The 11784-nt window shown below is 42.5% G+C and overlaps 1 pseudogene; it reads left to right on the top strand.

Moving 5' to 3' along the window:
* The first annotated feature begins 408 nt into the window (after positions 1–408).
* On the top strand, positions 409–8165 carry LOC147459639 (uncharacterized; annotated as a pseudogene).
* The last annotated feature ends 3619 nt before the right edge of the window (positions 8166–11784 follow it).

The raw sequence follows: 11784 nt of genomic DNA on the forward strand, positions 1-11784 counted from the left end.
ATGTGCAGATTCTCTTGAATCGCTACTACTTGTTTGAACTTTATCTTGTGAACATTTTTTGGAGAAGGTATGGCAATTTCATCATGACTTGTACTATGAATCTGCTTGTATTGTTTGGAAGTGTGACATCTTCTTGGAAAAGAAAAATGCTGGTGTGTGCCAAAAAAATGAAATGTAGTTTTTATCTATTGTTGTTTTTGGGCAGAGGAGTGCCTTCCTACAGATTGCAGAGACTTTGTGCGTTGTTTTTGGCTGATTATGCATAATCCTCATATTGTGAGTGCTCCTCAGCCTTGTCAATTAGCAATTGCGTTGATCTCATGTGTTGTGTCTGGTTGTCAAATTGCTCTCAAGCTTAAAGTTTGGAGTTTTGATGCGGGTGTTTGCCTTTTTCTTTTAGATTTTACAATGTCTCAAAGAACGTTGTGGGCTATGCCCCGTTTCACAAACAACAACCACCTCCAAAGAAAACAAAAAAAAGACGCCGTATCAAAGACGGTCTCTCTATTGAGGAGGACACAGAGCTGCATGCCCATGGTAGCAATAGCTTAGGAGTAAGTAATGATGACACCACAAATAGTAAGAATGCACCTAATGTTCATGAAAAAGATACCGAATCTCAAAAAGCACTACGTAGGCTTGCATGGAATCCTGCTTGGGCTGGAAGCAATGGTGCTTTTGAATGGGCAGAGTTTGAGTCAGTAAGTGCTTGAATTTTTTGTAAGTATTGTAAGCAAGTAAAAAATTCAAGAAGTGAATTTGGAAAGAATGGATCCATCAATATACAACATAGTGCATTAACAGAGCATGCAGGTACCAGATCTCATGAGGATGCACGCTACATGTTTGGAAAAACCAAGATGACTGTGGATGATGGGATTCAAAGGCATCAAGATGTTGGAATGGTAAGCACTAGAAAATTGTTTGCTGCATCTTATTATGTTGCGAAAGAAGATTTGGCTTTTAGTAAGTTCATATCTACTCTTGACTTGTTAGAGTATTGCGAGTGTCCTCAGTTGTTGAGAGACCTTTATCAAAATGATAAAGCATGCAGCTCTTTTGTGCGGTATATTAGTGAGGATTTGCTAATAAAAATCTTGCAACGTCTTAAGGCTTCAAATTTCTACAGCATCATGCTTGATGAGTCAACTGATGTAAGTTTGGATCAGCATATGATTGTGTATGCATCTTTCATAGAAGACTCAAAGCCTGTTACAGTTTTTCTAGGTTTGTTAGAGATTGATGAAGGTACTTCTCACCATTTACATGAACGTGCAAGTTCTTTTTGTCGTAGATGCAATTAGATCGATCCAAAATGGCATGTATAGGCACTGATGGTGCCTCAGCCATGGTTGGTCGGCATAATGGGGTGACAACCCGTTTTAAACGAGAGAATCCATTCATGACTTCCATTCATTGAATTGCTCATCGCACTAGTCTATGTCTTGTTGATGCTGTGAAAGCAAGTGAATATGCACAATTTATTGATCAGGTCGTAAATGAAATTGCAGCGACTTTTAGTAAGAGTTCTGCTAAAAGCGCAAAATTGGAAGAGTTAGAGTCTGAGTTTGGATGTGCAGCCTTACAGATGAGTCGCATTCATAAGGTGAGATGGTTGAGCAGATCACTATGCGTTCATAAAGTGTGCGAGTCTCTTGAGCCATTGTTAATCTTTCTCTTTGAGAAGGTTAGAAACTTTCAATTTATGTACAATTTGCACTTTATGGCTGACATTTTGCAACGGTTGGCCACTTTGTCAAAGATCTTTCAGAGTGCATTTGTTGATGTAACAATTGTGGTTGGTCTTGTTGAAGCAGAAATGCGTATAATCACTGCACAGTTTGTAGAAATGCCTATCATGGATGTGAATGCTTGCATTCTTGATCGTCTAGAATATCCAATAATTCCAGATTATGGACCACGTAATGGACAGCTTGCAGCATTACGTGCATCCATGCGAAGCAACATGTATAGATCTGTGGAGATCAAAAGGGTAAGATCTGGTAAGGATATGGAAAATGCAATAGCTTTCCAAATGCAGTTCTCTAAGTTTTTGATTCAAAATTTGCATGAGCGGTTTCCTGATATGGGTCTTCTTGAGTGTTGGGATTAAAGCCCAAGTGGCCTCTTATGCGGATATGGCCGGCCGCCCGCCTAACTCACTTACCTCTAACTCTTTGTATATACTAACATATTCTTTGTGAATACTAAGGAATTGTGAGATAACCCTTCTAACAGATCTCTGCGTACTGTACTGTGTAAGCTCACTGTGTGTGTGTGTGTGTGTGTGAGAGAGAGTCGACCCACGCTCCGCTCCGCGACTTCAATTGGTATCAGAGCCTTGGTTCAGTGCGGATTTGCGCAATCGCGCGCGCGCGCACTTTTCCGGCAGATTCTGGATCCGGAGTTCGAAAATTCACACTCGGCGTTCCGGGAGCGTTTCCACCAGGCGACCTGGGGTTTTACCCCCCTTTCGAAGCCGTTTATGCCCTCAGAATTTCGTTCTGAGCACTACAGCAGAAGATAGATTTCAGCCGCAAAGAAATCCGTCTTGTGTAGATTGGCAAGCAGGAGGTGGTCGACATCAATATCGACATCGACATACATCACTTATTCGTCTTCAGAGCATCATCTATAGACCAGGTACACATATATATCATCAGATATATATATTGCAGTCTGCATTGTTACTTCTTGTGCTTGCCAGGTTCCAGGGGAGGTGTGGCCATACGACGGCTTGACACCACTGGCATGTATTGCAGATTGATGTACTGTGATTATGGGTCTGCTAGTTGTGAGTCACGCTAGCAGACAGACCGCCGCAGCGGTCATAGGACAGTGATTGGTCTATTATAGGATGTATGCTAGTTCTGGGCAGTTTGCTGAGCCATCTGAGAGGGTCGTGTGTGAGGTTTTTTGAAGCCAAGCACTGGGGGCTCGGTTACCCAGTGTGAGGTGGATTAGGTTGCTGGAGTTCCCCTCTACACGCATCCTCTTCGGCGACTTTTATCCCTTAGGATGTATGACTTTGTGTAGACACTGGATTGCATCTTATGCGTCAGGCCGTTGAGGCATTGTTCAGAGTTCAGTCTTGAGACAGATACAGGTTCTGTCATCGCCCAGAGAGGAGACAGTGTATGCTTACAGGATTTGTCACTGGTCAGCTATTTATGATTGTTTCTTGAGCTATCGTTTGGTTCCCAGAGCTCAGTTTACAGGGGAGACTCTGTCAAAAATTTTCAAAATACTGACAGTTCCTGAGGAGAGGTGTTCAGCTTGTTGATTACAGCTTGTTTACTGTGTACAGAGGCCAGTTTACAGGGGAAACTCTGCCGGATTTTTCTCAGGAGTAAAAAGTTTGGCAGATATGGCATCTTCTCACAGTGAGACTCTTTACAACATAAAGAAGCTGGATGGCACAAACTTTCCATTCTGGAAGAAGCAGATTTGGCAGGTTTTGGTGCAGAAAAAACAAGTGAAGCCACTGAAGCTCAAAGGGGAGAGACCAGAATTTATGGCTGAAGATGAGTGGGAAGAGCTTGACGAGTTAGCTTGTTCCACAATCATGCTGACACTGGCAGAAAATGTTTACTTCAACGTAGCAGAAGAGACTACAGCGTATGGCGTATGGCAAAAGCTATGTGGTATGTACGAGAAACAAAGTGCTGCTTCTCAGATTTACTGGCTCAAGAAATTGGTGGATTTGAAGATGAAGGAAGGGACAGCCATGTCAAATCATCTGAATGAATTTCACTCAATTTTCAGCCAGTTAACAGCACAGGAGATAGTCTTTCCAGATTCAGTGAAGGCTATGTTTCTCTTAATCACTTTGCCAGACAGTTGGGATACTTTTCGTACAGCATTAAGTAATTCTGTCGCGCCAGAAGGTCTTACAAGTGCCAATGTAGAAGGCAGCTTGCTCACAGAGGAAGTGAACAGGAAGAACATTGACAAAGGCAAAGGCAATAGTGCTTTGGTCGTTCGAGGGAGACAACAGTTTAAAGAGAAGAAGGGTAAGAAGGCACAAAACCGAAGTAAGTCTCGTGATTCGAAGTCAAAGGATGACATAGAATGCTACCATTGTGGCAAGAAGGGTCACATGAAGCGAGACTGTACGAAGTGGAAACAAGAAAAAGGCAAAACAAAGAGTTCTGAGCAAGATGAAAAGAAGAGTTCAGTGAAGATTGAAGAGGTGAATGTCACAGGATCTGGTTCAGACAGTGATTCTGGTATAGCAGCTGGTGACATCTTCCTTACAAGCAATCTTGATTCTGTTTTCTTGACTGCAGAGGATGGACATGCTATGAGTGATTGGATTATCGACTCAGGGGCATCTTTACATGTTTCTCCGCACAAAGAGTGGTTTACATCATATGTGGCTACTAAAGATTATGTCAGACTTGGCAATGAGCAGGTTTGTGACATACTTGGAGTGGGAGATGTGCAGTTGAAGTTTCAGAATGGCTCTTCTTTATGGCTCAAGAGTGTCAGACATGTTCCAGCAATCCGAAAGAGCTTGATTAGTACAGGGAAGTTGGATGATGCGGGTTATGTGACAGTTTTTGGGAACAGCGCTTGGAAGATCTCCAAAGGTTCGATGACTGTAGCACATGGCAGCAAGTCAGGAACTCTGTACACTTTACATGTTTCAGAGGTTAAAAACCATGTAATTAATGTGATTGAGCAGCCAAGTGTGTCACTGTGGCATCGTAGGTTGGGACATATGTCAAAAAGAGGAATGGAAATACTTTCTCATTATGGTTATTTGCCTGGCTTTTCATTTCAAGATTTCGAGTTTTGTGAGCATTGTGTTTATGGTAAGCAAACACAGGAACCGCACAGATCAAAGAGGAATCGTAGGGACGAACGGTTAGCTCTTGTACACAGTGACCTATGCGGACCAATGCCTAGTTTGTCACTAGGGGGAGCAGCGTACTTTTGTACATTCATAGATGACTATTCTCGCAAAGTATGGGTTTACTTCTTGAAGCACAAGGATGAGGTGCTCAAGGTCTTTAAGACATTCTTGCAGCTGGTGGAGAATCAAAGTGGTCAGAAGCTGAAGTGCTTGAGAACTGACAATGGTGGAGAGTACGTTTCCAAAGCTTTTCAAGACTTTTGTGAAGAAAAAGGGATTAAGCGGGAACTTACTGCACCATATAATCCTTCACAGAATGGGGTTGCAGAACGTATGAATAGGACCATACAAGAGAAGGTCAGAAGCATGTTGTCAAATGCTGAGTTGCCTGATGGATTTTGGGCGGAAGCAGTGGCTACAGCAGTCCATTTGATCAACAGGTCTCCTAGTAGGGTTCTGGATAAGAGTGCAGTGGCCGAGATGCTATGGACAGGCAAGGCACCTTCGTATAAGCATCTCAGAGTCTTTGGTTGTGAAGCTTATAGCCATATTCCTAAGGAGTTCAGAAATAAGTTAGAACCAAAGAGCAAGAAGTGTATATTTCTTGGCTACGGAGAATCGGGCGAGATGGGTTACCGGCTTTGGGATCCTGAGTCCAGAAAGCTTATTCATAGCAATGATGTGCATTTCAATGAAGCCAAGTTTCACTCTAAGCCAGAGAAGACAGAGGAGATCAGAAGAGTTGTCTTCAGGGAAGATGGACCTAGTGCTAGCACATCAAGACAGCATAGTCAGGCTCAGGAACAGCCTATAGTGGCTAGAGAGGCAGAATCAGTTGTGGTGAGACGTTCTGAGCGTGTCTCCAAACCACCTGATCGTTATGTGCCATCTCTAAATTATGTCATGCTCACAGATTGCGGAGAACCATCTTGTTACAAGGAAGCATTACAAGTGGTTGACTCGAAAAAATGGCAGTTGGCCATGCAGTCAGAGATGACAGCTCTGCATAAAAACCAGACATGGAAGTTGGTTAAATTACCACAGGGCAAAAAGGCTCTACCTTGTAAATGGGTTTACAGGTATAAGATCACCGCTCATGATAGTCAGCCAAAGTACAAAGCAAGGCTTGTTGCCAAGGGCTTTAAGCAAGAACAAGGCATTGACTTTGACGAAGTCTTCTCTCCAGTGGTCAAGATGACTACATTGAGATGCTTTCTTGCATTGGTTGCTATATTGGATTTGGTGTTGCACCAAATGGATGTCAAGACAGCGTTCTTGCATGGTGATTTAGATGTGGAAATTTACATGCAGCAGCCAGAAGGGTTTGTTGAGAAAGGCATGGAACATTTGGTATGCCAGTTGTTAAAGAGTCTTTATGGCTTAAAACAATCACCGAGGGCATGGTACCATAAGTTCCACCAGTTTATGCTTTCTCAAGGCTACAAACGTAGTGAGTTCGATCACTGTCTATATACAAAGAAGGCTAAGGATGGCAGTTGGCTGATCCTTATTTTGTATGTGGATGACATGTTGATTGCTGGCAAACACTTGGAAGAAATTTCAGCTTTGAAGTCAAAGATGGCAAAATCGTTTGACATGAAAGACATGGGTGAGGCAAGTCATATACTTGGTATGCGCATTGAGAGAGACAGATCAAAGAAGTTGATTTGGTTATCTCAAACAGAGTATATTGACAAGGTTTTGCAACGTTTCAATATGGAGAAGGGAAAGGCATTGAGTGTTCCATTGCCACCATATGTGAAACTTAGCAAACAAGATTGTCCTGTGTCTGAGGAAGAAAAGGCTGAAATGGATAAGATTCCATATGCGTCTGCAGTGGGTAGTTTGATGTATGCAATGATTGCTACACGTCCGGATATTGCATTTGCAGTGGGAGTGGTTAGCAGATATATGTCAAATCCCGGCAAGAAACATTGGGAGGCAGTGAAAGGTATCATGAGATACTTAAAACATACAAAGAGTATGCGCATATGCTATGGTAGTCAGGATTTGAGTGTCAGAGGATACACTGACTCAGATTATGCAGGAGACTTGGATAAGAGGAGATCTACATCAGGCTATGTCTTTACATTGGCTGGAGGTGCCATATCATGGCGATCTCGATTACAAGATTGTGTTACGCAGTCTACTACAGAAGCTGAGTATGTTGCAGCAAATGAGGCATGCAAAGAAGCTATTTGGCTTGGTAGATTGGTTGCAGACTTGGGAATCAATGCAGATATGCCAGAGTTATATTGTGATAGTCAAAGTGCTATACAATTGGCAAAGAATCCAGTGTTCCATTCGAAGACTAAGCATATTGATGTGAAGTATCACTTCATTAGGGAAGTACTTGAAGACAAGCAGATACAACTGCTGAAGATCCACACCAAGGACAATCCTGCTGATGTACTCACAAAGGGACTTCCAGGAGAGGGCTTTGTGCATTGTCGTGAGTTATTGGGCATTGGATAGATGGCAGCCATGTAAATCTTTGTACATTTATGTTCATAGATTTACAGTTACTTAAAGTGCCACATTGGACTTTAAGTGGGAGGTTGTTGGGATTAAAGCCCAAGTGGCCTCTTATGCGGATATGGCCGGCCGCCCGCCTAACTCACTTACCTCTAACTCTTTGTATATACTAACATATTCTTTGTGAATACTAAGGAATTGTGAGATAACCCTTCTAACAGATCTCTGCGTACTGTACTGTGTAAGCTCACTGTGTGTGTGTGTGTGTGAGAGAGAGTCGACCCACGCTCCGCTCCGCGACTTCATTGAGTGCTTTAAAGCTTTGTCACCATGTTGTTTTCCTTCTGGGATTGCATACAAACACTTTGGGTATGACATGATTGACAAGCTCTTAGCTTTCTATGGTGAGCAAAAAATGTTAAATGGAGAGCCTATGGAGGCTCTCATTGACAAGGTTTGTGCAAAAAGAGAGTTTGAGGTCTTTAGAGAGCAAGCACAGTATGAATGGAAGGGTCGAAGTTTGAGGGATGCATGGCTTTCAATTGGTAGAAATCCTACCACTAGAGAGAAGTATCCAATGCTGTTGAAACTAGCTGAACTTGCTATGTTACAATGTTCTAGCACAGCTGCATGTGAGCGAGGTTTTAGTGTTCAAAACCTCATAAAGACTAGATTGCGCAGTCATTTGAGTACTCGAAATTTAGATGCACTCATGCGCATATCCATTGAAGGTCCCCCTTTGAGAGCTTGTACATTTGATGATGCTATTTTGATGTGGAGAAATGGAGCAAAGACTAGTCGTCACATCTTCAGTGAATCTAAAAGGTATTAAATTATTTTTTGCTTGATGTTGTAGAAATTTTAGAGCTCACCATGTGTTATTTTATTTTGAAGGGTAAATGGAGTATTACTCGATGGTTCACACTTTTGATATGCTGCTATTTTGGTATGCTAGTCACACAACTGGTTGTCAATATATCACAGTTTTTGTAAGCTTTTGGTATGCTGCTGCTTTTGAGAAGATGGTTCGATTTTGGTATTCTCCGCTTTTGAGCACATGCTCCAATTTTGGTATGCTGGTGCTTTAGAGCATATGCTTGTGCTTTTGAGTAGATGCTCTAATTTTGGTATGGTGGTGCTTTAGAGAATGTGTTGGTGCAAGAGTTGGTCTTCTTGTCTTTTATGCTTGTCCCTTGGTCGAGATGTTGGTCTCCTTGTCGAGCTTCTGGTTTCCTAGTCTTTTATGGTCTTCCTAACGTTTTGCTCAGCTTCTAAACGATTACAGGTAAAAAACTAGTGCTTTTGAGGAGATGCTGGAGTTGAAAAGCTAGTCTCCTGACCTTTTTGGTAGGCAAGATCTAATCTCCCTATCTTTTATGCTGGTCTCCTAGTCAAGATGCTGGTCTCCTTACCAAGATGCTAGTCTCCTCAACTTTTGGTCTTCCTAACATTTTGCTCAAGATTCTAATGATTATAGGTAAAAACTAGTGCTCGAGGAGATGTTGATCTCCTGGTTTGTTTGGTTTTGCTAAGCTACCCTGGCTATTGCACTAAGCATGGTTGTTTGTTTGCACATGGTTCTTGCTTATGGTTCATAAAAAAATCTTGATTGCAATAGAGAGAATACAATCGTGTGTATGAGATTTGATATGAGCATATTTACTCTCTCTAAGAGGCTTTGGATTAGATTTATCTGAGGGAGTAACTGGTTTCACTCTCTTATGCAAAACTCATGGTTGCAAAATTCTTCAAGAGGCTTTAGAGTCGTAATGAGTTACATTCTTGGTGTGGCTATTCTTTGGTAATGCAAAACTCATGACTGCCTTATTCTTCAAGAGGCATCGAATCACACTTGACAATAGTAATTGGTCACATTCTCTTTTGCTACTATGCAAAAAACATGACTACCTTATTCTTCAAGAGGCTTTGTCGTCATGGCTGCTGCGCAAAAATCATAGTTGCTTTGTTCTTCAAGAGTAATAGTGGTAAGTTTTTTGATTAAGTTTTGTAATTTAGTTTCTTTGTTAAATTCATTTTCCTACTGATGTTCTGTCATGTTTAGTGGGGGGGAGGATAGTTGGCTCACTCGCTTTGCGAGTAGGCCCACTATCCTCTTCCCGCAGAGAGCATGGTGTAGCCATTGGTTTCTAACCCATGGTCATGGGGTTCAAATCCCCAACTCTCTTTTGACTCCATGCTCAAGGTCGCTCAAAAACAAGTTGAGTTGCCCATACTCTAGGTCACTTGAGTACAAGCAGTGGACTATAGTGCAAGGTATACATCTATGATCAAGCTTGGTTCTTTAGGTTCTTAGCTCTTTCAACTAAAACTCTATTTGTGCCGACCTGCATTGTTCTTTGTAGTGCCGTTTGGTGTAGAATCATAAGTTTGGCTTCGCTTTGTCTTCCTTGCAATGCTAGTATCATTTTTGGAGCTTTAATGGCAATTATTTTACAACCATATTCTATCCCACAATTGTCTACATGATATAGAATTGTTTCCCAAGTTTTTTAGATTCTTTAGCTCTTACAATCTGTGCCAACTACGTGTTGTGCTTTGTAATGCCGTTTTTTTGCAGTTTACTCAATAATGGCTTCGTTGTTGACATTTGGAGGTGGATGACACATTCATCAATGAAACGGGGGCAGGAAAGCATGTGCCACATGCTGTGGTTTTGGATCTGGAGCCTACGTGATAGATGAGGTGAGGACAGGCACTTATTATGAGCTCTTCCATCCTGGGCAACTTAGTAATGGCAAGAAGGATGCTGCCAAGCTCACGATCATTACACCGGGAAGGTGTCTTACCAACCGCAACCCTCTCTTGTGTTTCATGTCACTTAGTTTGCTTTACAAAGCTATATGCATATGATAATGGGAACTCGTTTCGGCTTTGTTGCTTTATCTAAACTACTTGTAATGAATGTGGTTGGCAAAGAGATTGTAGACCTCTGCCTTGACTACATCCAAAAGTTGACGACAATTGCACTGGGCTTCAAGGTTTCCTTGTGTTTCATGCTGTTGGCAGAAGTACTGGCATGGAAAGTACATGGCATGGTGTTTGATGTACATCAGAGATGTGGTGTCGAAGGATGTGAATACGCCAGTGGCTACAATCAAGACAAAGAGGAGTCAAGACCATTCAGTTTGTTTAGGGTCTCGCGGTTCTATTCAGTATGTCTAGTAAGTATGGCTACCCTCCTTTCCATATCTTTTCATATTGATATTGCTTTTACGCTTTTGGTGTTGATGTTGTTTCTATTCATATTTGAGCCTTTAAAAAAAGGGATAAGATTTAACCTTTTCTTTTCAAAACCGGATAGTATTATGGTTCACCCTTCACAACCGGTTATCAACAAGAAATCACGGCTAAAATTTGGGTACGTAGGTAATTTCATTGGTTTGTATAGGAGTTTTTCGCAGACCCTGGATCCGTCCCACGTTAATGGTGTGAAGGGGGGGAGAGAGAGAATCTCAATGAGATTCGCCTAATTCACCTTTCTTCAATATCGTGCACACATACTGTGTTTATATTCCACTCTCTGTAGATGGCAATGGCGCAGAGGGATGGGTGTGCCTGCTGCTGCAAGGAGTACGGTGGAGAGCACGGTGGTGCTGCAGGGCACAGGTGGCGGAGTTGTGGCGCACAGCTGGCTAAGGGGTGGACGCTTGAGGATAACACTCGATGGGAGATGGGCGCAAGCAATTGAGCGGACGTACAACAGCTCCCACAAAGCGTGGGCTATGGCTACTGCTTCCTAACTATGGGGTGCTGTGTGGGCAATGCCTGTAGTGGACGGGACCCCTACAGTAGCTAGGGAGAAACTGCGCAGTGCCAGGGGAGAGAACAAGGCAAGTGAGAGTGAGAAGAGGAAGAGGATGGCCTGAGGGAAGAGAGCAAGCTTGGGAGAGAGTGAGAGAGCCAAAGCTTGCGTCCCTTTGTGTAGCAGCTATGGCACCTCAATTCTCTGAACTTCTACTTCCTTGTAATATCCAGATCCCTTATCTTCTCAGCTTTGAACCATTAAACCCAATGGTTGGAAATTCAAGTGTTGTGAAGGTCGTTCCCACTCCTTGAGCTTCACCAAACTCTGATACCAATGTTACACTCTTGCAATGCTGCTACGGGCAACTGCCAAAGAGAGGGTCAGGTCTACTGTTCACCACCCAGCCTATGAGAGAATGACTTGCAATCATCCCCAGGATCGAGCGGTGTCCTCCTAAACCTCGCTTTCCCAACTCAACGACCAAAAAGCGGTCGACTTGGCATAACCGTTACAAGCTACTAGTGACAATTGGTACGATGATTAAAACTTAGATTTAACCTTGGACCTTGGTAACTAGTTAGTTATAGGAGTTGTAACTAGTGAAGTTATTTGCGAAACCATAGATGTTATGGACGTGCTCTTGTCTACCCAACTACCTCCTCTTGTAGGATTCTTAACCACTATC

The sequence above is a fragment of the Adiantum capillus-veneris genome, chromosome 4, assembly GCF_014529385.1.
Source record: "Adiantum capillus-veneris isolate H3 chromosome 4, ASM1452938v2, whole genome shotgun sequence".
Lineage (NCBI taxonomy): Eukaryota > Viridiplantae > Streptophyta > Polypodiopsida > Polypodiales > Pteridaceae > Adiantum > Adiantum capillus-veneris.